The sequence below is a fragment of the Cervus elaphus genome, chromosome 10 (assembly GCF_910594005.1).
Source record: "Cervus elaphus chromosome 10, mCerEla1.1, whole genome shotgun sequence".
NCBI classification, from domain to species: domain Eukaryota; kingdom Metazoa; phylum Chordata; class Mammalia; order Artiodactyla; family Cervidae; genus Cervus; species Cervus elaphus.
The window spans coordinates 27754019-27780612 of NC_057824.1; the positions used below are offsets into that span (position 1 = coordinate 27754019).

Sequence of the window (26594 nt, forward strand, 5' to 3'; positions counted from 1 at the left end):
ACTCCGCTCCATCTGGGGTCTGCCAGGTGGGGATGGGGGTTCAGGGCTGCCAGAGTCTTCCATCGTTCAAGCGAGTCAGAATTCTGGATTGCTCTAAATCCTGATTTCTATATACACTGCAGTTCATTATATATATGTAGAGAGAGAGACAGAGAAACAGAGAAATCTAGGTGCTGCATAAGCCACACAAAGCCCGACTGGGCCTGACTCTGCCCCTCAGCCTCAGATGAACAGAGCCCTGGTGGCTGGCCTCTGCTGGTCCCGTCTCCCCAGATCCCCTCTCCCCTTTCTCCTGTCCTCCTAAAGTACCAACATCTCCCCACACATAGTCAGGGGTCTCCAGCTGCCTCCACTGCCCCCCATCGCCTTGGGAGCCTCGCCTCTTAGAACAGCATCCCTGAGCTCCCCAGGGTGAGGGGACTCATTCCCTGGGGCCCCCGAGAGCCCCTACTGAAAGCACACAGGACTGAAGTAACCACCCTGCTCCATTCTCAGCCGCTGACGACCCGATAACAGCATCTAGACAAAAAATATACACAATGCTTCAACTTGCAGCTCTCCCCCAAGGTCTGCAGCTCCAGGATGAGTTGCCCCTGGCAACCTCTCTGAATGCTACACCTTCCCTCATTTCACTCTGCAGCAGCCTCACTCTTTCATCCCCTGAAAGTGGGCCCAGCCCCCTCCTGCCGCAGGACCTTTGCACGTGCCAGGTCCCAGAATGCCTGCCCAACAGATCTTGCCATGGCTTGAGCTGGAGCTGTGGAAGGTGAGGAGCACACATCCCTCAGCAGACCTCAGCCTCACTCCTTTGTAAAGTGACACCTGCACTGGCTTCAAGCCTCCCAACGGGGCCAGCATCACAGCTACCCTGTGCCTCAGCGCCTTAGCCAGGCAGTGTCTGCCACCGGGGACGTCTACCTTTGGACGCTCTTTTCATTTTCCCCCTGCAGGGCTCAGTTCAAAAGTCACCTCCTTGGGGGCCTCCCTGGTGGTCCAATGGTTAAGAATTCACCCACCAGTGCAGGGTATGTGGGTTTGATCCCCGGTTCAGGAGGATACCACATGCCACGGGGCAGCTAAGCCCCTGTATCACAACTACAGAGCCCATGTGCCCTAGAGCCCAGGCTCCACAACAAGAGAAGCCACCACAATGAGCACCCCAACGAAGAGCAGCCCCTGATCACCGCAGCCAGAGAAAGCCACCCTGCAGCAAAGAAGACCCAGCACAGTCGAAAATAAATACATTAATTCTTTATAAAGTCACCTCCTTAGAGAAGCTTTCCCTTCAAAACTCCAGGACAGGTCTCCCCAAGGCCGCTCCCTGGGTACCCCTCTCCCTTTGCCTTATTTTATTTCCTTCTGGAACTCACGGGCCCCTGACATCATCGTGTTTATGTACTCCTTCCTCTCCCTCTCCCCTCATCATGGATGTGAGTGCCACAAAGCCAGGGGCTTCCTCTGGTCCTTCTCTGCTGCACCCCCAGGTGCCCCACGAGCATCCAGGCACCAATAACCACACGTGATGCCGGTGCCCAGTAAACCGGCACATTATTCGGAAGACTCTCAAATTTCAGAAATTATTCACATCTGAGAAAAAAAAAATACATCTTAGAGGCACAGAAATACTGGGTCTGAAATATGTGCCTCCTGGATGCCCCTGCATCCCAGGCGGATGAGCCCTGTCAGAGTCCCTTCGTGGAGGTTGAGACGTCTGCCCCACAGGCAGCTGCCTGAGTCCCAGTCCGGCTCTGTGGGCTCCAGGCAAACCTTGCCTCATTTCACATTCATACCAGACTTGGGAGGCAGGTGGCCGTGTCCCCATTTTGCAGATGAGGAAACTGAGGCTCAGTGAGACCAAGGGTCTCCCATCAAAGTTACACAGCAGAAAAGGCACAAGATCCTACCCATTCCCAACCTTTCCACACCCCACGTGCCCCAGGAGAGGGGGAAGGACAGGAGGAAAGAACTGACAGGGAAGCCTGGAGCCCTCCTGTTGCAGCCCCAGCCGCAGGCCAGGGAGCTGCCTCCAGTAGTCCTGCGGGAGTGGACCCAGAGGAAACTTTGGGGGTGGGGGGAGGTGGTGTTGTGATCCATAACCATGGGTCAGCAGGGCCTGGCACACAGTTCTGCTCACAGGGACCAGCCTACAGGGCACATCACCTCTGCCCTTAGACCTTCTGGCTGGCTTGCAAACACAGGAAGAACTAAGAGGCTCAAGTCTTCTTCTTTAGACCCCAGACGATAATGTTCCTCAGACAAAGAAAGGCACTGAGACATTTTCTGCAGAAACTGTGGTCTTCCAGCCTGTGCTGAGAGCAGGGAGACACGCGGTGCCTAGTGTCCCCCAGAGGGCAGCCCACTACTCCATCATAAAGCAACAGTAGTTTGTTGAATTTCATGCCACCCACTTGGGCTGATGTCATGGCTCTTTCAAACCCCAGGGCCTTTGCACAGGCTGCTTCCTCAGCCTTGGGGGTGGCGGGTAGGGAGAAGTGTAAGTAGCCTTTCGGACTGATTTCATTGCTTTGTCCCAAGTCTAACTCCTCTGCAGACATCTCCCCCCCGAAATTTTTCTTGCCCCCTTTCTATACCCTTCCCCCCGGTAGAATTAGCTCCTCTGTACGCAGTGTCAGTTCTAACATGGTGCCTCTAAAAGTGGATCCCGGGGCTTCCCTTGGCTCAGTGGTAGAGAAATCACCTGCCCATGCAGGGGATAAGGGTTCAATCACTGGTCTGGGAGGATCCCACATGCCACAGGGCAACTAAGTCCGTGCACCATAACTATTGTGCCTGTGCTCCACAGCCTGGGAGCTGCAATTACTGAAGCCAGCACACCCTAGAGCCCATGCTCCACGACCAGAGAGGCCACTGGGATGAGAAGCCCGTGCACCACAAGTAGAGGGTAGATCCCACTCACCGCAACTAGAGAAAAGCCCCTGCAGCAATCAATGGAGGCCCAGCACAGCCAAAAATAAACAAACAAAATTATGCATGTGTGTGTGCTAAGTCACTTCAGTCATGTCCCACTCTTTGCGACCCCATGGACTGTAGCCTGCCAGGCTCCTCTGTCCATGGGATTCTCCAGGCATGAATATAGGAGTGGGTTGCCATTTCCTTTTCCAGGGGATCTTCCCAGCCCAGGGATTAAACCAGCATCTCTTACATCTCCTGCATTAGCACGCGGGTTCTTTACCACTAGCACCACCTGGGAATCCCTGATAAAATTCTAAGAATAAATAAATAAAAGTGGATCCCATTCAGGGATGCATCCAGTCTGTATACCACTGGCCGTGCTTCTGACACCTGGAAGGGGTCAAGGGCATGTCTATTAGCAAATCGTTCTCACAATGGAAGGACAGCACACTATGCTGTGCCCAGGGACGGCTCGCCAGGCCTTCACACAACTCACGGAGTCCCTCTCCTTCCTCCTGGCTTTTACCTGGGGACCCGTCCCCTAGAAGAAGCATCTCAAACCCACAGAGGGAAGTGTGGACAAGGGTGACCCCATCCCCTGGCCAGGGCTGACCCATCTTTAAGACATTGCTTGACCCAGAGAGTCTCTGAGTCCATTTCTTGGTCTTCCAGACATCACACTCCATCACTTGAGCAAGGAAGGAACAGAGGGTGGGTGGAAACCACGCTGCCACCTACCCGCACCCCGGCAGCTGGGGCTGCAGCAGGAGGGCTCCTGGCTTCTAGCTGGTTCTTTTCCTCTCCTTCCTCTCCACTGGGGCATATGGCAGGGGTAGACTGGGGGTCTTGTGCCTTTTCTGCCATGAAACTTTGATGGGAGACCCTTGGCCTGGCTCTCTGCCCATCCAAAGCCTGATGCCTGTTGCCTAGAGATGCTCCCCAAATGTGTGTGAATGAAAATCAAAGGAAGGCTCAAGGGTTAGGAGTCCAGAGTCTGATCGACATAAAAAACAGACACTTATCAGGTGCTTGCTATATGCTAGGACCTTCTAGATGTGCCCTTCTATTTTATCTCATTTAATCTGCAGAGGGCATCAAAGAGACTGGGCAAGCAGGTGGCAGAGTTGGAACCCAGCCCCTGCAGTCTGAACTTCAGGCTACTTCAGACTCACTGGTCTGACACCTGTAAAATGGGTCACAGCTCATACCACCTGGCCCCCTGGAGTCCTTCCAAGAGGACGAGAGAACACATGTGGGCCAGCCTGAGGCCCACGTGAGCAGTGGGGGACCCAGAGAAAAACTGATGCAGCCCTGAGGGGTTCCCCCAGAAGTCAGCGGTGGGAGTCTGTTCTGTGGGGCCCCAGCCTAGGGATGGGGAGCCCCAGGCCCCTGATCCACACAAAGGCCACGAGGATCAAGCCCCAGGGGCCACAGGAACTGGTGGTCAGGACAGGTGGGCGTGGTGTGTGGCAGGCACAGAGCCGCTCACGGTTACTCTGACCTCCAAGGCAGGCCAACTGGTAGTCACTCTTCCCAACCTCATCAGCAGAGCTTGGCTGTGGCCACGGCCAGGAAGCCCAGGGTGAGGGCTTTGGCTTCTAGCTGCTTCCACTGAGGCCAGTTTGCCCAATGTCATCACTGGCTCCCCAGCCTTTAAGGTCTGCTATATCCACACACATCACCTCCATCATCACTCACCTAATATCTTCCATAATAGGACCGCTTAAAAAAATTCATTATTTATCTGAAATGGAAATATTTTATCACTACTTGGTGCAATCAGTCCGAGTGGCTACTTATACTTCTCTCTTACCTATAACTTTATGGTAAACTAATAACTACAGACGTAAAACACGGTTCACCGTGTATACCTAAGACCATCATACACTTCAGCAGGAGGACAAGTGCCCCATTCTGTCCAGTTTCTGGAAAGAGGGTCTCAGTTGCTCCCTCCTCAACCCCTAGACCCCGGAGGCCCCCTTTCCAGGTTTTCCAAAGCTGGGGAGTCCCAGCACATTCCTTCGACCCAGCACACAATGTGGGGTTATAGGCCTGAGCCACCCCTACATATTTCCTGGGAAGAAATCCTGGGCTGTTGACTCTAAAGAACCCCACTCGATTAGAAGCCAGGACCCCTGGGTTTGAGCCACAGTCAGGGGACCCTGGGAGGGTCATTGCCGAAGCCTGAACTTCCACTGCAAGCAGGAATAATCCTCCCAGCACTTCCCTGCTGGTCCAGTGGTTAGGAAGCCACCTGCCAGTGCAAAGGACATGGGTTCAATCCCAGGTCCGGGAGGATTCCGCATGCTGTGGGGTAACTAAACCCATGCACCACAACTGCTGGGCTTGCCGGCCCTGGGATCTGCGCTCCGCAGCAAGAGAAGCCCATGCATGACAACCAGAGAAAGCTCACACGCAGCAACGAAGACCCTGTGTGGCCAAGAAATAAGTATATAAATATATATTTTTTTTAAATCAAGAGTTTAAACGAATAAGCCTCCTTAGGGAAATTTCACTTCCCAAAAGCTCCCAGGACGGCTACCAGCCCATCTTGGGCTCCCAGGAAGGCACAATGACTAGCAATGCCCTCCTCATCCCTGGACAAAAGTGGTGGGTGTTGATATTCTCATGGTTGACGAGCGTGAATAACACCATGGCAGCCCTGAAAAATATCCCCATTGGTAACAGAGGAAGAGAGGGCAACAGGTACTGGGTCCCCACTTGTCAGAGAAGCCACAGCCATGCAGCTGACCGCTTCCTTTCTCAGGCTCCCTGCCTCAGTCTCTCCATCTGTAAAACGGGCGAGCCTTCTGTTTAAAGAGGGACACGGAGGGGCTGAGATTCAGACACTGCCTGAATTTGGAACTTTTCATTCCAGGAGAAGTCTCTCTCCGAGTAGGCAGGGCAAGGACACTCAGTACCTGACACCTTCCCAATTGTGGGGAAACAGGGTGATCTCGCCAGCAGCCCCTTCAGCCCAGCGGTTGGGGGAGATGGACCCCACACCCATTCCCAGCCCCAGCTTAAACCTTAATTGGTTTAAATCAATCCCAACCCAGCATACCTAAATCAGTTAGCCCCAGGGGCTGGTCCCAGGCCTGGGGTGAGAGTGAAGGACAGTCAGGACTGGATTTCGCAAACAAAACACAGTTAAATTTGAATTTCAACTTAACAACAAATAAATTTTATCATAAGGATATCCAATGGAAACATTTGGGATATACTTTTACTAAAAATTCACTCATTGTGGGTCTGAATAACCTGGTGTCTTGTATTTTATCTGGCAACCCTACTTAGGACCCTCATTAGCCAATTGTGGGAAGAAATGCTTTCCCCAGCCCATGGGGGAAACATGCTTTCCTCGCTTTCCCCAGACAGCAAGCAAGAAGCAGGTGGTCTCCTGGCCACTGGCTGTCATCTCACACCCACGGGGGAGGGCGGCCACAGGGCAGGCAGCACATCGAGGAAGCAGAAGGGGGCTCAGAGAGCCAGGGCATTGCAGGGGCTCCTGCATCACTGCCTGGCGCCTGCATTTATTGAGCACTCATGGATCAGGCACCACACTGAGCCAGCCTTTACGTACATTACGACTCAGTATGTTCCCGGGAAAGCCAGGACAGGCGAAGAAGGGAGGCTCGGTGCTGCGTGGTTGACTGTCCAAGGCTGGATCTGGAAACAGGCAATTCGGTTTCCGGGGGATAAGCCACTGCACTACCCTTTTAAAATGCCTGTACATGGATTTCCCTGATGCTCCCGTGGTAAAGAATCCACCTGCCAATGCAGGAGACGTGAGTTCAACCCTTGATCCGGGAAGATCCCACATGCCCCGGAGCAACTAAGCCCGAGCACCACAGCTACTTGTCTGTGCTCTAGAGCCTGGGAGCTGCAACTACTGAAGCCCAGGGGCCTAGAGCCTGTTCGCAACGAGAGATGCCTGCACCCCGAGACTAGAGAGGAGCCCCTGCTAGCCACAATGGGAGAAAGCCCGTGTGCAGCAAAGACCCAGCACAGCCAAAGATAAAATTAATTCATTTAAAAAAATATCTGCCCACTCCTTATCTTGCTACAGGTGGGTACAGGATGGGGGGTGGGGTGCTGATTAATTACGTTAGTGATTAATATGCATTTGACCTCGACTGCCCTGGTGAAGAAACACACAGAGCATGATGTGACGGGGCTGCAACACCCATTGAGTTTGGGACGGGAGCAGGGAGGTTGGGCCACCCACCCGGAGACCAGGATGTACGCACCCTGACCCAGTCCCCCTTCCTCCCAGATTTCCTTCCTTTTGGGAATGGAAAGAGTTATCACAGCCAACCCCAGGGTTGGAGAGCAATTCCACTGGGCATCCAGTCTGGCAGAGAGGAGCCACCAGCCACCCAGGGCTGGCCCGAGTGAGAAATCCCCGTCAGCGCCCAGCCAGGATGGGGAGAGGCCCTGGGTCCCAGGGCATCAGCATGCATGAGCACCCAGCCCCCGCTGGCCTCTGCTGTAAGAAAACCCCCGCCCACAAAGCGGCAGGGACAGTGGAGCAAGGAGCCAACACGGCAAGCTTCCCCTGCTGGCGCTGAGCCCAGCCTGGCACCGTCCCCGGCTCCCTCAGACAAGGATGAAGCCCACACATCCTGAGAACCTGTGCTCAGCCTTCGGAACCCTTGAGCCCAGGGCCACCAGGGGAGGAGGGCTTGTTGCTCAGCCAGTCTCAGTCACCCACTCCAAACCAAGGCCAGATGAGAACCTGGGGACAGATAGATGAATGTGGCATATTCCTGCCCCCAGCTGGGCCCCCCTGGTGACTCAGATGGTAAAGAATCTGCCTGCAATGCGGGAGACCCGGGTTTGATCCCTGGGTTGGGAAGATCCCCTGGAGGAGGACACGGCAACCCACTCCAGCATTCTTGCCTGGAGAATCCCATGGACAAAGGAGCCTAGCGGGTTACAGCCCATGGGGTCACAAAGAGTTGGACATGACTGAGTGACTAACACTTTCACTTTCAGGAGCTCCAATCAGCCCAGGAAGGAAGGAAGGAAGACAGTGTGCCCAGAGCTGGGGCCTGAGCCAAAGAGGGGGCCACAGAAACCCAAAGGGGAGCTCCATCACCCCGCCTGGAGAAGCTGACGGAGGTGACACCCAGGTTGGGCTCAGGAACGAGGAATCAGGTGATGAAGAGGATTGCCCCGGAACCACCGTCTTGGTTATCTCTCAGCTAGCCAGACTCCCTGGTTCCTTGGCTCCAGCCAGCACTGTGAGATGGATCACAACCCATTTCACAGAAGAGGAAAACTGAGGGGCAGAGAGCTCTTGGCCTCACCCACCAAGGGACAGGAAGGGATCTAAACCTGGGATTCTGCTGCCATCGCTCTGGGACGGGGCTGCTTCCCTGTCCTCTTGCTGCTGCTGCTGCACTTCAGTCGTGTCCGACTCTATGCGACCCCATAGATGGCAGCCCACCAGGCTCCTCCGTCCATGGGATTCTCCAGGCAAGAGTACTGGACTGGGGTGCCGTCGCCTTCTCCGCCTCTTGCTGCTACTCCCGGCCAATCCACACCAGGTGCCAGAGCCAGAGCCAAAGCCAAGCCTTCTGCCCAGGCCCTGGAAAGCCCCTTTGGCTAGGAGATTTTCTCCAGCAAAGGGTCACACGTTCTCAGCACCCAGGCCCAAAGCCGTCAGGGTGGACCACAGACCTCAGGGAACTGATACACCCTCTTCTCCGCTAGTTTGTGCCAGGTGAGCAAAACGGGGCCTGGTTGCCTCTGGGCTCACATGGGCAATGGGAAATCACCCCAGTATTCTTGCCTTGAGAAGCCCACAAACAGTATCTTCAAAGCAGCAGCTCCTAATACTTAGTGGGGGGTTGGGGGAGGATGAAGGAAAAGGTGCCTTAGAGGGCTGACGGCTCCCAGCCTGGGGTTTGGTATTTGGGCATGAACCACAAAATCCACTTAGCGGCCCTCTGATAGAAGCTGGGGTCAAGGTCAGGCTTGGAGGCTCTGAGGTAGACAAGGCAGGGTTACAGAGACTCCCTCACTAGAAGGGAGAGGGTGAGAGGTCAGAGGTGAGGGGTTCCCCCATCTCAAGCAGGTGTCAGAGAAAGAGACCTCCACTAACTCTGACTGCAATTCTGAGACAGCTGGGGCTCAGAGGCCCTGGGGGTCCTGAGGTTTTTCTCTGAGCAATGCTCCCCCAGATATGCTAACTGGGGTTTTGGTTCCACAATGAGCTGATTCAGTGGTCCACATAGACACCCACTGCAAGTTCTCGCCATCCCCAGGGCCTGCACTGGAAATAGAGACGTTCAATGCCCCTCTGCAACTTTTATCCAAACTATGTAAAGAACTCTTACAGGGGCTTCCCCTGTGGTCCAGTGGTTAAGACTTCCAGTGCAGGGGTCACAGGTTCAATCCCTGCTTGGGGAACTAAGATCCCACATGTCAAACAGGCAAAAAATAAAAAGACAAATAAAAAATAAACAAGGACTCTAACAACTCAATGAGAAGAAAACAAATCATCTAATTAAAAGTGAGCAATATTTGTGAAGGGATATTTCTCCCAAAACAGGCCAATGAGACCATGAGAAGATGCTCAGCATCCTTAGCCATCAGAGGAGATACAAATCAAAACCCCAAGGAGATGACCCTTCTCACCCACTCAGATGGCTAGAACCAAAAAACAGACAATAAAGACATTGGCGAGGATGTAGAAGGAACTGGGGACTTTGTGTAAAACAGAACAGCCACTCTGCAATACAGTTTGTTCTTCAGAAAGTGAAACAGATCAACAACAAGGTCCTACTGTCTAGGACAGGGAGCTATAGTCAATATCCTGGGATACACTACAAGGGAAAAGAAGATTACAAAAAAAGAATGTCTATATATATAGCGCTGAGTCACTGTTGTACAGCTGAGATTGGCACAACATTGTAAATCACTATTTTCAATACCACTGTTAAAAAAAAAAAAGCTTAACCAGAGAATTACCCTATGACCCAGCAAATTCACACCTGGCTATCTATGAAACGAAAGAGAAATGAAAACACATGTCTACATAAACTTGTAGGAGCATGTTCATAGCAGCACCGTTCACAATAGCCAAAAAGTGGAAACCACCCAAATGTCCATCATTTCATGAATGGATAAACAAAACATGGCCTGTTCACACAAAGGAATATTACTCAGCCATAAAAAGGAGTGGGTTCTGATACCTGCCACAACATGGATAAACCTCAAAAACACGCTTACTGAAAAAGTCAGTTTTTCACTATTTTATACATATACTTATATACATATTTCACTATTATATATAAAATGTAGAGCTTCCCAGGTGGCTTAGTGGTAAAGAATCCACCTGCTGATGCCAAGACACATGGGTTAGATCCCTGGGTCAGGAAGATCCCTTGGAGAAGGGAATGGCTCCAGTATTCTTGCCTGGAGAATCCCATGCATGCACTGAGGAGCCTGGCGGGCTAGGGGTCACAAAAGAGTCAGACAGGACTTAGTGACTAAAGAGCAACTATATAAAATGTATATAACGTGTTCAGAAAAGGTAAGTCAATAGAAACGTAAAGTAGATTCGTGGCTGCCTGTGTCTGGGGGTGGCTGTGGGGATGACTGCAAATAGCACCAGGCTTCTTTTTCAAGAGATGAGATTGTTGTAAAATTAGATTGCGGTGAGTATTGTACAACTCTGTGAATTTACTAAAATTTGTAGAACTGTGCACTTTCAAAAAAAATTAATTTTTTACTTTATTTTTTGGCCACACCACAAGTCATGTTGGATCTTAGGTCCTGGACCAGGGATCAACCCTACTCCCACTGCTGGGCTGCCAGGGAAGTTCAAATTGTTCACTTTAAATAAATGAATTTGGAGGGATGTTGAGTAAACCTCAATAAAGCTGCTAAAAAAAAAAAGATGGCCCCCCAGACCCAGAGAGGTATCTGGAGCCCCCCTGGGTGGACCCTGAGTGTGTGATGATCCCCCATTGGCCTGCCTATGTCTCCTCATCTGCAGAGTTGGACTTGACTGAGCGCCTGGACCGAACTGAACTGAAAGCAGAGTAAGGGCTTCCCAGGAGATGCAATGGTAAAAGAATCTGCCTGTCAATACAGGAGATGTAGGAGATGCGGGTTCTATCCCTGGGTTGGGAAGATCCCCTGGAGGAGGGAATGGCAACCCACTCCAGTATTCTTGCCTGGAGGATACCCATGGACAGTGGAGCCTGGCAGGCTATCGTCCATGGGGTCACAAAGAGTTGGACACGACTGAGCATGCATGAAAGCAGGATAAGGGGCCTCCCTTTTGGGGTGACCCTGCCCTCCCCCCAGCCCCTCTTGCTGAGGACAGATCCCAGGGGAGTTAGGCAGGGGAGGGGTATTGCTGTTGGGGAATCAACTCATTGTGACATTCTCGGAAACGCAACCACAGCTCATCAGCCAGCAGGCTTGGGCAACATGAACTGACACGGATGCCAACTGAGATGAGGGGCTGGGCCAGGCCCCCCCCGCCCGGCAACAGTCCCCTGGGTCATGGGCATCAGCGTCGGAACTCCACTCCCAGGTTCTCTGAGCAGAACAGGAACCCTGGAACTATGCCATGCCAGAGGCCCGAGCGGCAGTTCAGTCTCCACCAGCTCGGTAACAAGGGGCGTTAGCAGTGTAGACTGCTGGTTAGGTGCTCAGACCCTGGGCCCAGACAGACTGGGTCAAATCCCAGCTTGGCCACTAGGTAGCTTTTGACAGCCAGTGAGTTTAATCATTTCTCAGAGCCTCAATCTTTTTCATCCAAAAAATGACCAGGGACCTCTCTAGGGGTCCAGTGGTTAGGAACCTGCCTCCCAAAGCAGGTGACATGGGTTTGATTCCCGCTCTGGGAAGATCCCACATGCCGAAGGGCAACTAAGCCCATGCATCGACAACTACTGAAGCTCACGTGCCATAGAGCCCATGAGCCAAAACAAGAGAAGCCACCTCGATGAGAAGCCCATGCACCTCAACTAGAGGGAGCGGCCTCTGCTTGCCGCAACTGGAGAAAAGCCTGTGGGCAGCAGTAAAGACCCAGCACAGCCAAAAACAGAATAAATGAATGAATGATTTTTTTAAAAACATCACAACAAAAAATGGTCATACAGTGCCGGTGTGGTAGACTCTGGCGAGGATTAAAGCCATGGACATAGAACCTTCTGTGACCCTCATCCTGCCTTCACTCTGATCTCCTCCTGCTGGTCACTGCAGGACCCAGAAGGCAGGGCTGGCTGTGAGTGGACAGACAGGCCCGAATAATCTATTAGGCTATTGAGCAGGATGGTGGGCAGCTTTTCTTCTTAACCCAGAAACTCTCACAGAAGAGTTAGGAAAACCTAAACAGAATCCTTGGTGGAGCAGTCAGGTGATTCCTCAAACGGCTAAACCCAGAGTTACCCTATGACCCAGCAATTTCACCCCTAGATATGCACCCAAGAGAACCGGAAACTTACATCCACACAGAAACTTGTACACAAATGTCACTGCGGCCTTATTCATGAGCGCCAAAAGGCAGAAACCACCCAAAGGTCCATCAACAGATGAACAAACAAAACGTAGTATATCCATGCAATGGAATATCATTCAGCTGTAAAAAAAGAATACTGATGCAGGCCAGGACATGGATGAACCTTGAAAACTGAAAGCAGCAAGATACAAAAGGCCACGTATTCCACGATTCCACTCATGTGAAAGTCCAGATAGGGAAATCCAGGGGACAGAAAGCAGACGGTGGTGTCTGGAGGTGGGGGGAGGAGGCTAGGAGGGCTGCTAGTTCACGGGTACCAGGTTTCTTTTTGAGATGTTGAAGATGTTCTAAAACTGATAGTGGTGATGGTTGTACACATCTGCAAATATACCAAAAGCCACTGAGTTGTACTTTTAAATGGCTGAAGTTATGTAAACTGTATTTGAATACAACTGTTAAAAAAAAAAAAAGAACCCTGGAGTTTGGACACTGAAGGACCTTTGAGACCACTGCGTCCAACTCTGTGCCCAGAGATGAAGGAAGTGAGGCTAGGAAGGGGAGAGATTTGCCCAGGGTCACTTGGGGCTTCCTGTTGCCTGGGGCCAGAAGGAAGAGGGTGGGTGTGTGGGGGGGCTTGACCTTCAAGGTCAAGGGCAGAGGGGTTCCAGGGGGACAGGATTGGTGACTGCCTGTTGGTTGGAATATCTGGCAAGCTCTGTGCAGACCCCTAGCCCCCAGTCTCTGGTACTTCAAGCAGTCCAGGGTCTTCCATCTCTGCCAAGATGAAGGGCAGGAGGGAACCACGTGGACACCCTTGTGTAGACAGGGAGGCTGTGTCCCAAGTATGTCAAATGATCCCCTTATTTTAAGGGGTTTATGTGCTTAGTCGCTTAGTCGTATCCAACTCTTTGAAACCCCATAGACTGTAGCCCGCCAGTCTCCCCTGTCCATGGGATTTTCCCAGGCAGGAATACTGGAGCAGGTTGCCATTTCCTTCTTCACAGGATCTCCCCAAACCAGGGATTGAACCCAAGTGTCCTACAATGACAGGCAGATTCTTTACCATTAGCGGCACCTGGGAAAGGCTACTTTAAGGGAAGAGGGTGTGAAAGAGACTCGGAGGGGTGAAGGGGCTCACCTGGAAGGACACAGCCCAGAGTGGAAGCCAGTTTATGTGATCCGAGACCCCATAGATGGAAGGGGTGCCTTGCTTCCAGACTGGGGTGGGCAGGGGTAGGGGGAATTCTCCACTGAGAGGGCATACCAAGGAGCCAGTGTTGGGACAGTGAGTCACAGGAGTCCCTGAGTCCAGGCAGAGCCCTGACATCTCCACCCTGCCCCGGGCCTTCCGTGGTCTCTGAAATGACCGGTGGGGTTAGGGCCGGGGAGCCACCCACCTCCCGTCCACTCCACCCAGAGGCTTCTCTCTGCCTCATTCTCCCCACGACCTGGGCGAGTGCCCAGGCTCACATCCCTTCCCACCCAGTGAGCCGCCCAGGCTTTGGAAGAGGGTCTCTGGGGTTGGACAGCTGCTCCCGGGTCTCCCCCAGCTCCTCAACGGCCCAAGGATACATGTCCCCCCCCCGGCCCACCAGCCCATTGGGATGATCCCGTAAACCCAGTCAGGTCACACATCAAGGCTGTGGCCAAGGGGTGAGAAAGAGCTGTGAGCTTGAAGGCCAAGATCCCATAAGTAGCTGCATCATGTTTAATGGGCCTAAATCTTTCTGGAGGTTCAGGGGGGCCCTGGGGTGGAGGAGGACCGCCGGTCACAAGGTGGAGACACGGCCTGGCCAATCCCCAGGGCGGGGAGAGGCCTCAGGACACACCAGAGTTGCCCTCGGCTCTGAATTTAAGAGCTCTGAGGGAGTTTCGAGAAACACTGGCACCTCTCAGATAGGCCTTCGCTGGCCCTCTAAGCGGTCCTTTCCCAGTCCTGGATCCATCATTAAACCAGGCCCACCAGGTCACACCACAGCTCTAGAGCCTTCAGTGGCTCCCTAGCACCCAGCACTGCGACACCCCTCATCGCCACTCCAGCCTTAGGGACTTGGTCCTGGACTCCATCCTCTGATGCCTCCCTGGTTTGCCACATGCTGTTCCCAACTGGCTTTCTTCTTCTCCACCCAGAAAGTTCTACTCAGTGGTCAAAACTCCAGCCCCATAGCAGTCATCTCTGACAGCCTTAGGGAACTTGATTCAGAAATGAAAGGCAACCTACAAACTTGAGAAAAACTATTCCTGACATTTGATAAAATGTTATTGTTCCTTATAATTTTAAGTGGAAAAAAATAAAGCATGTAATGGTGAACACAGCACCCTACTTTTTGTGTTGGACGAGAAGAAGTAAGAATATCTGTTGTTTGTAGTTTAGTTGCTAAGTCATGTCTGACTCTTTTGTGACCCCATGGGCTGTAGCCCGCCAGGCCCCTCAGTCCATGGGATTTCCCAAGTGAGAATATTGAAGTGGGCTGCCATTTCCTTCTCCAGGAATATCTGTATCTACCTATTATGTTCAGTTTTGCAAAAAGAAAGGAAAATGAACAGAAACTCATAAAAACAGTACCTCAAACCAGCTGAAAGGGAGCTGGTTGGGATTAGAGATGAGGGGTCCCAGATGGGAGTGGGCTTTTGAACTTTGTTCCATTCATATATTGTTTTATGCTCCAGAAATGAAATTAAAAAAGAAAACAAAAACACCCAAATGTGAAAACAAAATAGAAGCAAGTGAACCTACTCGTGTAACAAATTGATAACAGAACCACAATGAGAAAAGTGTTTCTCAGAACTTCTGAACACAGCGATCAGACTGTTATTTCCTCAGAGTGACACAGTGTAAGGATGAAAAGAAATGCAAAGGAATCTTAGCTAGCATCCAGTAATGTTTTTTTAAAAACTGAAATGAAATTCAGAACACATAAAATTAACCATTTTAAAGGTTACAATTCAGTGACATTCAGCATTCACAATGTTGTATAACTATTGCTATTACAGTTCTAAAACATTTTTGTCACATCAAAATAAAACCCTCAAACCACTAGGCAGTCACTACTCATTCCCCTTCCCGCACCAATCTGCTTTTGTCCACTATTTTTAGAAATTCCCACTATTACAATTTTGAAACGATTCTACACATATTGTAGATAAAGCAAAAAGTAAAAACTGATATTAGAAGTCTAGATTTTCAGTGTAAGAGAAAAGAAGTACAAATATAACATAAAAACAGTTAGGATGAATAGGTATTTGTATACCCATGTCCACAGAGGCATTACTCTCAACAGTCAAGAGGTGGAAACAAACCAAATCTCCATCAATGGAGGAATGGATAAACAAAATGTGGTATAACCATACAATGGAATATTGTTCTGCCTTGAAAAGGGAGGAGATTCTGACATATGGTACAACAAGGATGAGACCTGAAAGATTATGTTAATTGAAAGAAACCAAACACAAAAGGACAAATACTACATGATTCCCCTTATATGAAGTACCTAGAACAGCCACATTCATAGAAAGAAGAATGGTGATTACTAGGTGCTGGGCAGAGAAGGTAATAGGGCGTTATTGTTTAATGGGTGTAGAATTTCACTTTAGGATGATGAAAAGTTCCGAGATGAGGGATGGTGGGTGATAGTTGCAAAAAATGGTTAAGACGGTAAATTTTGTTATAAGGCAAGTCACACGGGACTTGCCTGGTGGTCCAGTGGCTAACACTGCACGCCTCCTATAAAGGGGACCAGGGTTTGATTCCTGGTCAGGGAACTAGATCTCATGTATCACAACTAAAAGATCCTGAGTGCTGTAAGATCCAGCACAGCCAAATAAACATTTTATCACAATAAAAAACTAATGAAGAAAACACTCTTTTGGATATGTGAAATCTGAATCAGAAATATCAACACACATTCAGGTACCTGGCTTCCCTAGTAGCACAGACGGTAAAGCTTCCGCCTGCAATGCATGTGACCTGGGTTTGATCCCTGGGTTGGGAAGATCCCCTGGAGAAGGAAATGGCAACCCAAGCCAGTATTCCTGCCTGGAGAATTCCATGGACAGAGTAGCCTGGCGGGCTATAGCCCACGGGGTCAGAAAGAGTCGGACACGACTGAGCGACTAACTTACACACATTCATGTATCGATATGCATACATGCTGAAGCTGAAGCTCCAATACTTTGACCACCTGATGCGAAGGGCCAACTCGTTGGAAAAGAGCCTGGTGCTTGGAAAGATTGAAGGCAGGAGGAGAAGAGGGCAACAGAGGATGTTGGTTGGATGGCATTATCAACTCAATGGACATAACTTTGAGCAAACTCCCAGAGATAATGAAGGACAGGGAAGCCTGGCGTGCTGTAGTTCATGGGGTCACAGAGAGTCAGACACAACTGAGCGACTGAACAACAACAAATGTGTACATGATTTTCATATACAAATATATTTTCTGAAATGGTCTAGGAACACTGACATCCCAGTAGCACTGAACACACCTAATACTCAGGTCGTGGTTTCTAAACATCGTTTCTTCTTAACTGAGGCTTTTTGGAGAAATGGCTGATTCCAGGTGGCCTTATGATATCTTGTACCAAAAAGCAAGAAAAAGACAAAAAGAATCATGCCAAAGGTCACAAAAGCCAGCTTGAAGGGACTCCCCTTGGCTAAACTTAGACTTCTGAACTTTGAGATGAACACTGACTATAATGAATGGCAAGGTATTCAATAAATAAATATCTCTATGTCCACACTGATACCGTGTGTATCCTCGTCATTCACAGATTCAGTATTTGCAAGTTTGTCTGCTCGCTCAACTTTATTTGTAATCCTCAAATTAACACTCACTCACCCAGCAACAGTCACAGTCATTCTTGGACATGTACCAAGTGGTTAAAAAAAAAAAAAGATTCATTTGACATGGATTTTCACAGGTGAGGCTGAACAAGGCAACACCTGCCTACTTGTTTCAGTTCTCAGACCATAAACAAAAGTCCTTTTTGTGGTCTGAGAGCCAGGGTACTCCCCCCCCACCTTGCATTTTTGTGGTTTTTCTCGGTGATTTTGCTGCTAAAAATGGCCACAGGCATAGTAAAGTGCTGTGTAATGCTCCTAAGCCCAAGAAGAGTCTAAGATGTGTGTTGCAGAGAAAATGTGCATGAGATAAGCTTCATCCAGGCATGAGTTTCAGCACTGTTGGCCATGAGCTTGATGTTAGTGAATCAACAACACATATTGAATAAAAAGACTTTAAACAGAAACGCACATAAAACAAAGTTACATAGTGATAGACTGACCAAAAGATTGTGACCCAAGACTCTCAGGAAGCTAACCCTGTATTTCCTCTAAAAGCAATGGTTCAGGGTTTGAGGTGACCCCACAGAACCTAACTACCACGAATGATGGAAATTGACTGTACTTGACAAAATAAAAGTGGGGGGAAAGCTCCTCCCATAGAAGAATACCAGGCTTCCCAGGTGGTGCAGTGGTAAAGAATCCGCCTGCCAATGCAGGAGATGGGAGATGTTAAGAGACACAGGAGACACAAGTTCGATCCCTGGGTTGGGAAGCTCCCCTGGAGTAGTAAATGGCAACCCACACCAGTATTCTTGCCTGGAAAATCCTATGGACAGGAGAGCCTGGTGGGCTACAGTCTATAGGGTCCTAAAGAGTCCTACACGACTAAGCACGCATGCAAGCGAGCAAATAGAAGAACACTAGCTAAAAACATAGAAGGAAAGAGAAAAATAAGCTTTGCAGACTCCAATGTGGTAACCAATTCATAATCAGGCAAGGATCTCTGCTGGCTGTGGAAGCCCTGGGTGAAAGGCTATTTGGGGACAGCATACTCTCCCAGCGCCAAGATATCATCACCCCATGGGCTGCTTATTGCACAAGGGACAATAGAGTGTAAAGTGGGGAAAGCAAGCAGGCAACACCAACATTAAGAAATAAACTCAGCATCACTGAGTGATATATAAACAGCTGGTATGAGTTGCCCATTGTGATGCAATGAAACGTCACCCATGGGGTATTCTTGCTTAACCAGCTGCATCAGAAACTAGTTAAGCCTCAAGGCTTAAGCCTTCCAGGTGACAGGACATACAGGAGACAGAGGAGCATGAAGCCCCTCAGGATCACATCATTAGACAATGTGAATTTGAGAGCATCTATAATGTGATGATGATGGGATTCCCTGGTGGCTCAGATGGTAAAGAATCTGCCTGCAAGGCAGGAGACGTGAGTTCAATCCCTGGCTGGGGAAGATCCCCCGGAAAAGGGAATGGCTACCCATTCCAGGATTCTTTCCTGGAGAATTCCATGGACAGAGGAGGCTGGTGGGCTACAGTCCATAGGGTTACAATGAGTCAGACATGACTGAAGCAACTAGCACTTTCATTAGATGAAAGATCTAGATTCTTCTAAAAGTCAAAGTCATGGGGGAAAGAAAGATGGCAGGATGAAAATAAGAGTAAAAGACTGAAAGACCACCCGGAGTAGGAAATGGCAACTCACTCCAGTATTCTTGCCTGGAAATTTCCATGGACAGAGGAGCCTGGAGGGCTGCAGTCGAGAAGACTGAAAAGACATAACCAAATGTGAGGTGTGAACCGGGTGGGATAGGATCCTGGTTTTAAAAAAGCAGCTATGAAAGGACTTCCCTGGCGGTGCACTGGTTAAGAACCTGCCTTGCAACGCAGGGGACACGAGTTTGATCCCTGGTTCTGGAACTGGGATCTCACATGCCGCACAACAACAGGGTCCATGCACCGTACCTGCTGAGCCTGTGTGCTCTGGAGCCCGAAAACCACAAGCAGAGAAGCCCCCACGCGCTGCAACAAAAGACCCCTCATGGTGCATCGAGGATCCTGCAAGCCGCAGCTGAGAACTAATGCAACCAAAAATAATTTTTTTAAAAAAGCAGCTATAAAATATATTTTTATAGATTGAGACAACTGAGAATATCTGACTGTAGACTGGAAACTGGAAGCTATTGAAATTCTGCTAATTTTCTTGGACATAATAATGTATTCATCTCTCATAGTACAGTTCATTTTGCATCCAGCCAGGCCTGGGTCCAACTTCTGGGCAAAACATACCAGTTAGCAATTACTCCCACTCTTTGCTAGGCCCCTGAGGGGTGCTGTTTACACAGGGTGCAATTGCCCAGGTGTGCATCCTTCTTGCTGGCTGTGTGACCTCGGGCAATTTACTGAACCTCTCTGGACCTTATCTGTAACATGGCAGAAAGAACAGTACCCAACTCACATGACCATTTGAGGATTAAATTAAATAAAACCCTCTGGCTCAGCTGGTAAAAAATCAGCCTGCCATGTGGGAGACCTGGGTTCGATCCCTGGGTTGGGAAGATCCCCTGGAGAAGGGAAAGGCTGCCCACTCCAGTATTCTGGCCTGGAGAATCCCATGGATTGTACAGTCCATGGGGTTGCAAAGAGTCGGACACGACTGAGCGACTTTCACTTTCACTTCATTTTCTCTTGAAGGGCTTAGTTCAGACTGGCACAAAACAAGTTCTCAACAATGTTATAGATTTTCAGCTGTAGAAAGAGCAGCTCATCTTTCCAGAGGCTGCTTCGAGCCAATGACCGAGCACAGCGATGCTACTAAGACATGTCTCTTCCTGAGAGAGATTTTATGTATATTCCTTATTTATGGACATACACACATACACACACACACACACAGATCTTCCTCGACTTACCATGGGATTACATCCCCAAATACCCATCATAAATTGAAAATATAAATGGAAAACGTACTTAATAAACCTGATCTTCCAAACATCAGAGTTGAGGCTTACCCACCTTGAATATGCTCAGAATACTTACATTAGCCCACGGCTGGGCAAAAGCATCTAACGGAGCCCACTTTACAGTCAAGTTGAGTAACTCACATAATGTATTGAATACACACTGAACGTGAAGTACAGAATAGCAGTAAGGGCATTCATTGGTCTTTTACCCTTGTGATCACATGGCCGCCACTGCCCAGCATCACAAGGCAGGAGCATATTATGTATTGCTCGTCCAGGAAAAGATCAAAATTCAAAATTTGAAGTTGGGTCTTTACTTAAGGCACAGCGCTTTCACACTGTTTAAAGCAAAAAAAAAAAGTCAACTTCCCTGGGGGTCCCGTGGTTAGGAAATCTCCTGCCAATGCGGGTACGCGGGTTCAACCCCTGCTGCAGGAAGATCCCACATGCTGAGTGGCTACTGAGCCTGCCCTCTTGAGTCTGGGTTCCATAACAAGGGAAGCCACAGCCATGAGAAGTGAGAAGTCTGTGCACAACTAGAGAGTAGCCCCCGCTTGCCACAACTAGAGAAAGCCCATACACAGCAACAAAGATCTAGAGCAGCCAAAAATAAAACTTTTTTTTAAAGTAAAAAATTTAAGTTGAACCATCATTAAGTAGAACAACTGTATATTGGAGACTGTCTGTCTGAGAATATATACACCCACATACATATAATTAACAGGTGGGACATTTCACCTTGAATTTTAGAGGCCAACTCATGCACCTCTGAGCAAGTTCAGGGAGGTGGGTCTTGTCTCCGTCCAATTTGCAGATGAGAAAGCTGTGTGCCCACAACACACAGGGCTGGGGTCCCAGTCAGGGCCCTTCCCATGGCCCCTCATCTCTCTCCTGCTGGACTTGTCATATGAACTAGGGGCGGGGAGGGAAATTAGGGCTGCCCAGACTCCCTGGGTCATGTATGGATGTGAGAGTTGGACTGTGAAGAAAGCTGAGTGCCGAAAAATTGATGCTTTTGAACTGTGGTGTTGGAGAAGACTCTGGAGAGTCCCTTGGACTGCAAGGAGATCCAACCAGTCCATCCTAAAGGAGATCAGTCCTGGGTGTTCATTGCAAGGACTGATGCTGAAGCTGAAACTCAAGTCCTTTGGCCACCTCATGCAAAGAGCTGACTCATTGGAAAAGACCCTGATGCTGGGAGGGATTGGGGGCAGGAGGAGAAGGGGACAACAGAGGATGAGATGGCTGGATGGCATCACTGACTCGATGGACATGAGTTTGAGTAAACTCCGGGAGTTGGTGATGGACAGGGAGGCCTGGCATGCTGCGATTCACGGGGTCACAAAGAGTTGGACACAACTGAGCGAATGAACTGAACTGAGACTCCCTGCGGGACAGAGACGAAGAAAGGGCCCTGGTCTGCCGAATACCTCTTTTGTTTGTTGCCAGTTTCTCACTAAAGAAGACACATGAGACTGGGCACGGCCCTGGGGTGGGGGGTGGGGGGTGGTCGCCGTTCTGTAAAGGCTTTTCTACCCCCTGCTGGACACAGAGTGACACGTGGGTGTTGCCACCAAGGAGACCACAGTCCAATATGTCCATAAATCCTTGTGTGTCGGGGGCTTGTGAAGCCAACCAAGAACACGTTTTCACTGAAAGGAGAGCATTGTAGCCATTTCTAGCGAGCTACCTGGGAGGAGACCAGGCTTCAGGTGAGTCACGGCGGGGAGGCGTCTATTAGTCACCCTGCTGTTGCTGTTCTGTGCTCAGTCGTGTCTGACTCTGAGACCCCACGCACTGAAGCCCGCCAGGCTCCTCCGTCCATGGGATTGATTCTCCAGGCAAGAATACTGGGGTGGGCTGCCGTTTCCTTCTCCAGGGGATCTTTCCCACCCGGGGACTGAACCCAAGTCTCTTGTGCCTCCTGCGCGGCAGGTGGATTCTTTACCACTGCACCACTTGGAAAGCCCCTGTCAGTCACTGGAGGGCAAATAAGGGGAGCCAGGGGGTGTAGGGAGGTATCTTAAGAGAACAGGGTTCAGCAAACTATGGCCTCCAGGGCAACACTGGCTCGCTTCCTGCTTTTATAAATAAAGCTTTATATGCACAGAGCCACACCCATTCATTTACATACTGCCTACTGCCAGCCCCTCCCACTTTCTCGTATCAGACTCTCTGTGCCAAGTAGCATCCAGGGCACCGTCTCCCCCTCCGGTCATGACCAGGCTCCCTCCCAATCTGCCTGCCCACGGGTCCCTTAGTGACCTGTATAGACAGCGCTGGCAGCTGCTCCCTACCAGCTTTTTGTAGCTATTTATGCAGCAAAAGCTCAATGAAATGTCTTTTTCCCTTCAAAAATAACAAGCAGAGCTGAATTGCTGTGACAGAGACTGGACGGCCCACGAAGAAGTTGCAGGAGTTCCAGGCTCTGTCAGTTTCGCTCTCTGCCGCTGCCTCCCGAGCACCTACCCCAGCGTGGAGGGCTAGCAAGTGACATGAAGCTGCCTCTAACATCACCTTCTAGTTCTGTTACCGTGAGCTCTTTCCAAGCACTTCTGCAAAGCATCCAACCTTTGACGGAACAGATGACAAGGAGGGGCCCCCCGATGTGGCCCTCAGCCCCCTCTAGCCTGCCTGTCCCTGGTGTGGCTGATCTCCTGCCCTGCCCTTGGCGGCCTGGGGCTGCCCTGCAAGCCCAGCCAGGCCTGTGAATCATCAAGGGCTGACTCACTCACTGTCTAAAAATATATATTGTCTCCTGTTGGCGGGTGTTGCTTTGATCACTGTTTGCACTCATTCCGGTCATTTTCTGCTCAAGTCAGAGCCCTGTGCGGGCAAGGTCTGGTTTTTCACCACTCCGGGTCCCCATGTTCCAGTTCTGTCCACTGCCTGAAAAGCATCTGGAAGGAAGCGCTTGGATGTTTTGTACAGACTGCCCACTGCTTCTCATTTACTGTGTGACCCTGGGCAAATCACCCAACCACTCTGAGCTCTCAATTTCCATTATCTGTTGCCAGGACGAAACGAGCCAAGGAGGCTCTGCCGATGCCGCGATGCTTCTTCCTACCTGAGTAAGGGGCGGGGTGGTGGCGATCTACCTACTGACCCCTGGGCTTTTCTCTGCCAGTGATACCATCTGACATCATCTCAACATCCAAGAAAATCAGGAAGCTGAGCCGATGCCGAGTTCTGGATCTCGGTGCCAAGCGCCGGGGAAGCTCCAGTTACAGAAAACAAGTGGAAACCACAGGCCCTGGGCTGAACGTGGAACTAATTTGGGAAGCAGTGAGGAACAGCAGAACACAGCCCGGAGGCTGATCTACCCCGAGCCAGGCCACTGTCCAGGTGGGACATCTGGGGCCCCATGGAAATCTCCAGCTCCTGCTTCTTTCTGCAGAGGGCTGGGGGCCAGGACGGGGACCCACCTCAGGATGGCTGGGTGGAGATTCAGAGCATGGGCCTTGGAGGTTGGAGCAACTACAGTCGGATCCTCCTTCCTCACTCCATACTGTGTGACCTGGGGGCTGTGGCCTCACCTCTCTGAGCCTCGACTGTCACATCTGTGAAGTACGGGAACTAGGAATGCCTTTCTCACTGGGTTGCTACATAGAAGGTTTAGCACTGTGCCCAGCACCAATCAAACCCTCAGGAAGTCAAAAACGTGGAAACAGGACTTGGGAGATGGGGGATACGGGAATGAAGACTGGTAAGGTCCTTGTTCATGAATTCATTCAACACACACTTATGGAGCATCTCCTCTATGCCAGCTACCATAGGGAACAAGAAAGACCCAGCCTTGCCCCCAAAAGAAAGCGAGCAAATAATATGTAACTGTAATAATCTTATGAAGAAAAAGAACAGGGTTCTTGGATGGAGAATAATGATGGGGGGCTTAGGGGAAGACTGAAAAATTGGCATCTGAGTGAAGGTCTGAAGTGTGAAGCAGATGTAGCAAAAGGAAGATTGGAGGAGGGGGCTCTAGGCAGTGGAAGAGCATTACAGCGGCCCAGAGGCAGGAGAGAACTGAGGGGCGAGGGGTCAGGGGGTTAGAGATTCAGCAGGGTCAGCCACAGTCAGGATTTTGGATTTTATTCCAGCCGTCCAGGGAGTGGTGCTGGGGGCAGGCAGCGTTGTGAATGCTCCCTCTTGGGGGAGGCGCTGAGTTCTCTGGAGCGCAGGGCTGGTCCAGTGCCCCCCTGCCCCCTGCAGGCAGCATGCCCTTGAGCCCAGATGCAGCAACTGCCATGCCATCCCCTAAAGGCTAGGGAGATGCCCACAATCCACTTGGGGGCCTCTGCAGGCCAAAGACCAACAATGGGATGGGAGGGGTCAGCTCAAGACGGTGGACTTGAGGAAAATTAGGGACAGTCCCTCCTACAAAGGATGAAACAGACACAGAGGGGAGAAGTGACTTGCCCAGGGTCACATGATGTGTTAGTCCCATTCTTATATACATCCGTCTAGAAATGATTTGCTGAGCCCCTACAAGATGGCATGTCCTGTGATGAGCACAAGGAATAGGAGGGTACATAGTAAGACTCGGTCCTTGTCTAAGGTTCCCCACACGCCCCAGACAAGGATATTGAAACTGACATCTGTAGCCAAACCCAGAGAAGACTGCTCCCCAAATCCTCCACCTCCTAGTTCAGTTCCGGTTTTGCCGTCTGGCCCTCCCCCAGGCCTGCTGATTGGGGGGTTTGTTTGGGAGCAAACTGTTCACATTCTTCCCCCCCCCCCCCCCGAGTGGTACACACACCACCCAGTCCTCCTGCCTTATCTTCAGGATCTTGTCTCAGACGGGCCATTCGAGTCAAGGAGATGGTGCCTCTTGGACAGATGGAAAGACAGATCAAAAAAGTGAGCCTGTCAAGAAAAAGTCTACAAAGAATAAATCCTCGAGAGGGTGTGGAGAAAAGGGAACCCTCCTACACTGTTGATGGGAATGGAAACTGGTGCAGCCACTGTGGAACACAGTGTGGAGGTTTCTGAAAACCCTAGAGTGGCCGTGTGATCCAGGAATCCCACTCCTGGGCATATAAACAGAGAAACTCTAACTGGGAAAGATACACACATCCTAATGTCCACACAGCACTAGTCACAACAGCCAAGACATGGAAGCAAACTAAATGTCCACTGAAGGATGAATGGATAAAGAAGATGTGGTGTGTGTGTTTATACACACACACACACACACATATATACATACACTGGAATATTACTCAGCCATAAAAAAGAATGAAGTGTCATTTGTGGGAATATGGATGGATGCAGAGATCATCATACTAGGTGAAGTCAGACATAGACAAATACCATGATATCACTTGTGTGTGGAATGTAAAATATGATACAAGCGAACTTCTTTGCAAAACAGAAACAGACTCACAAACAGAAAATCTTATGGTTACCTGAGGGAAGAAGGGGAGGGGTGAATTAGGAGTTTGGGATTAGCACATATAAACTACCATATATAAAACAAACAAGGTCCGACTATATACTGATAGCAGAGGGAGCTATGTTCAATATCCTGTAATAACTCATAATGGAAAAAATATATATTATACATATATAAATCTGAATCACTTTGCTGTAGACCAGAAACTAACACAACACTGTAAATCAACTATACTTCGATAAAATTAAATTTAAAAAAAGCGAGCCTCTTGCATTCATCCATCTCACTCCACTTCTCTACGAGGGCTGTCCTACTGGGCCGGCAGGAGCCTGGCCCACCCCCAGCCCTCTAGACACGGGGGCAGGCCCTGTCTCTCAAGCAGCTAAGCAGCTGCCTTCTGAGCTGACCTGGGAGGGTGATGTCAACTCTGCCCTTGGAAGGGGGTTCCAGAAGGAGGGGCACTTAAGGCACAAGTGGAGGGGAGGGGGGCGTGGGCAGGTGGTGAGAAGCCAGGCTGTCTGTCTCCCAAAGGCTCTGTGAGCCAGGCAGCAGCAGGCAGGGCGGGTGCATCAGAACCCTTGTTCCCAGACGTCTGTCTCAGCTGCCAGGCCCCGGCCAGGCAGGTCAGCACTGGCCCTGGGTGCACAACAGGGATTCCAGCACGGGCAGCGCACACCTGAGCCATCCCCTCCTCCTCCCCGCTTGCTGGTGTTCAGTCACTAAGTCTCTGACTCTCTGCGATCCCACGCACTGCAGCATATCAGGCCTCCCCTGTCCTTCACCATCTCCCAGAGTTTGCTCAAGATCACGTCCATTGAGTCAGTGATGCCATCCCACCATCTCATCCTCTGTTACCCGCTTCTCCTCCTGCCCTTAATTTTTCCCAGCCATCAGGGTCTTTTCCAATGAGTCAGCTCTTCACAGCAGGTGGCCAAAATATTGGACCTTCAGCAGCAGTCCTTCCGATGAAGATTCAGGGTTGATTTCCTTTAGGACGGACTGGTTTGATCTCCTCTCCCTCCACTCCCCACCCCTAGCAAAACAG

At 50.3% G+C, this 26594-nt stretch overlaps 1 long non-coding RNA gene across 1 annotated transcript; it reads left to right on the top strand.

Moving 5' to 3' along the window:
- Positions 1-12689: 12689 nt before the first annotated feature.
- Positions 12690-25694, top strand: LOC122701432. The gene is made up of 3 exons (XR_006343082.1): positions 12690-12702; positions 13292-13293; positions 25029-25694. It is a non-coding gene; the product is annotated as an uncharacterized LOC122701432 (long non-coding RNA).
- Positions 25695-26594: the final 900 nt, after the last annotated feature.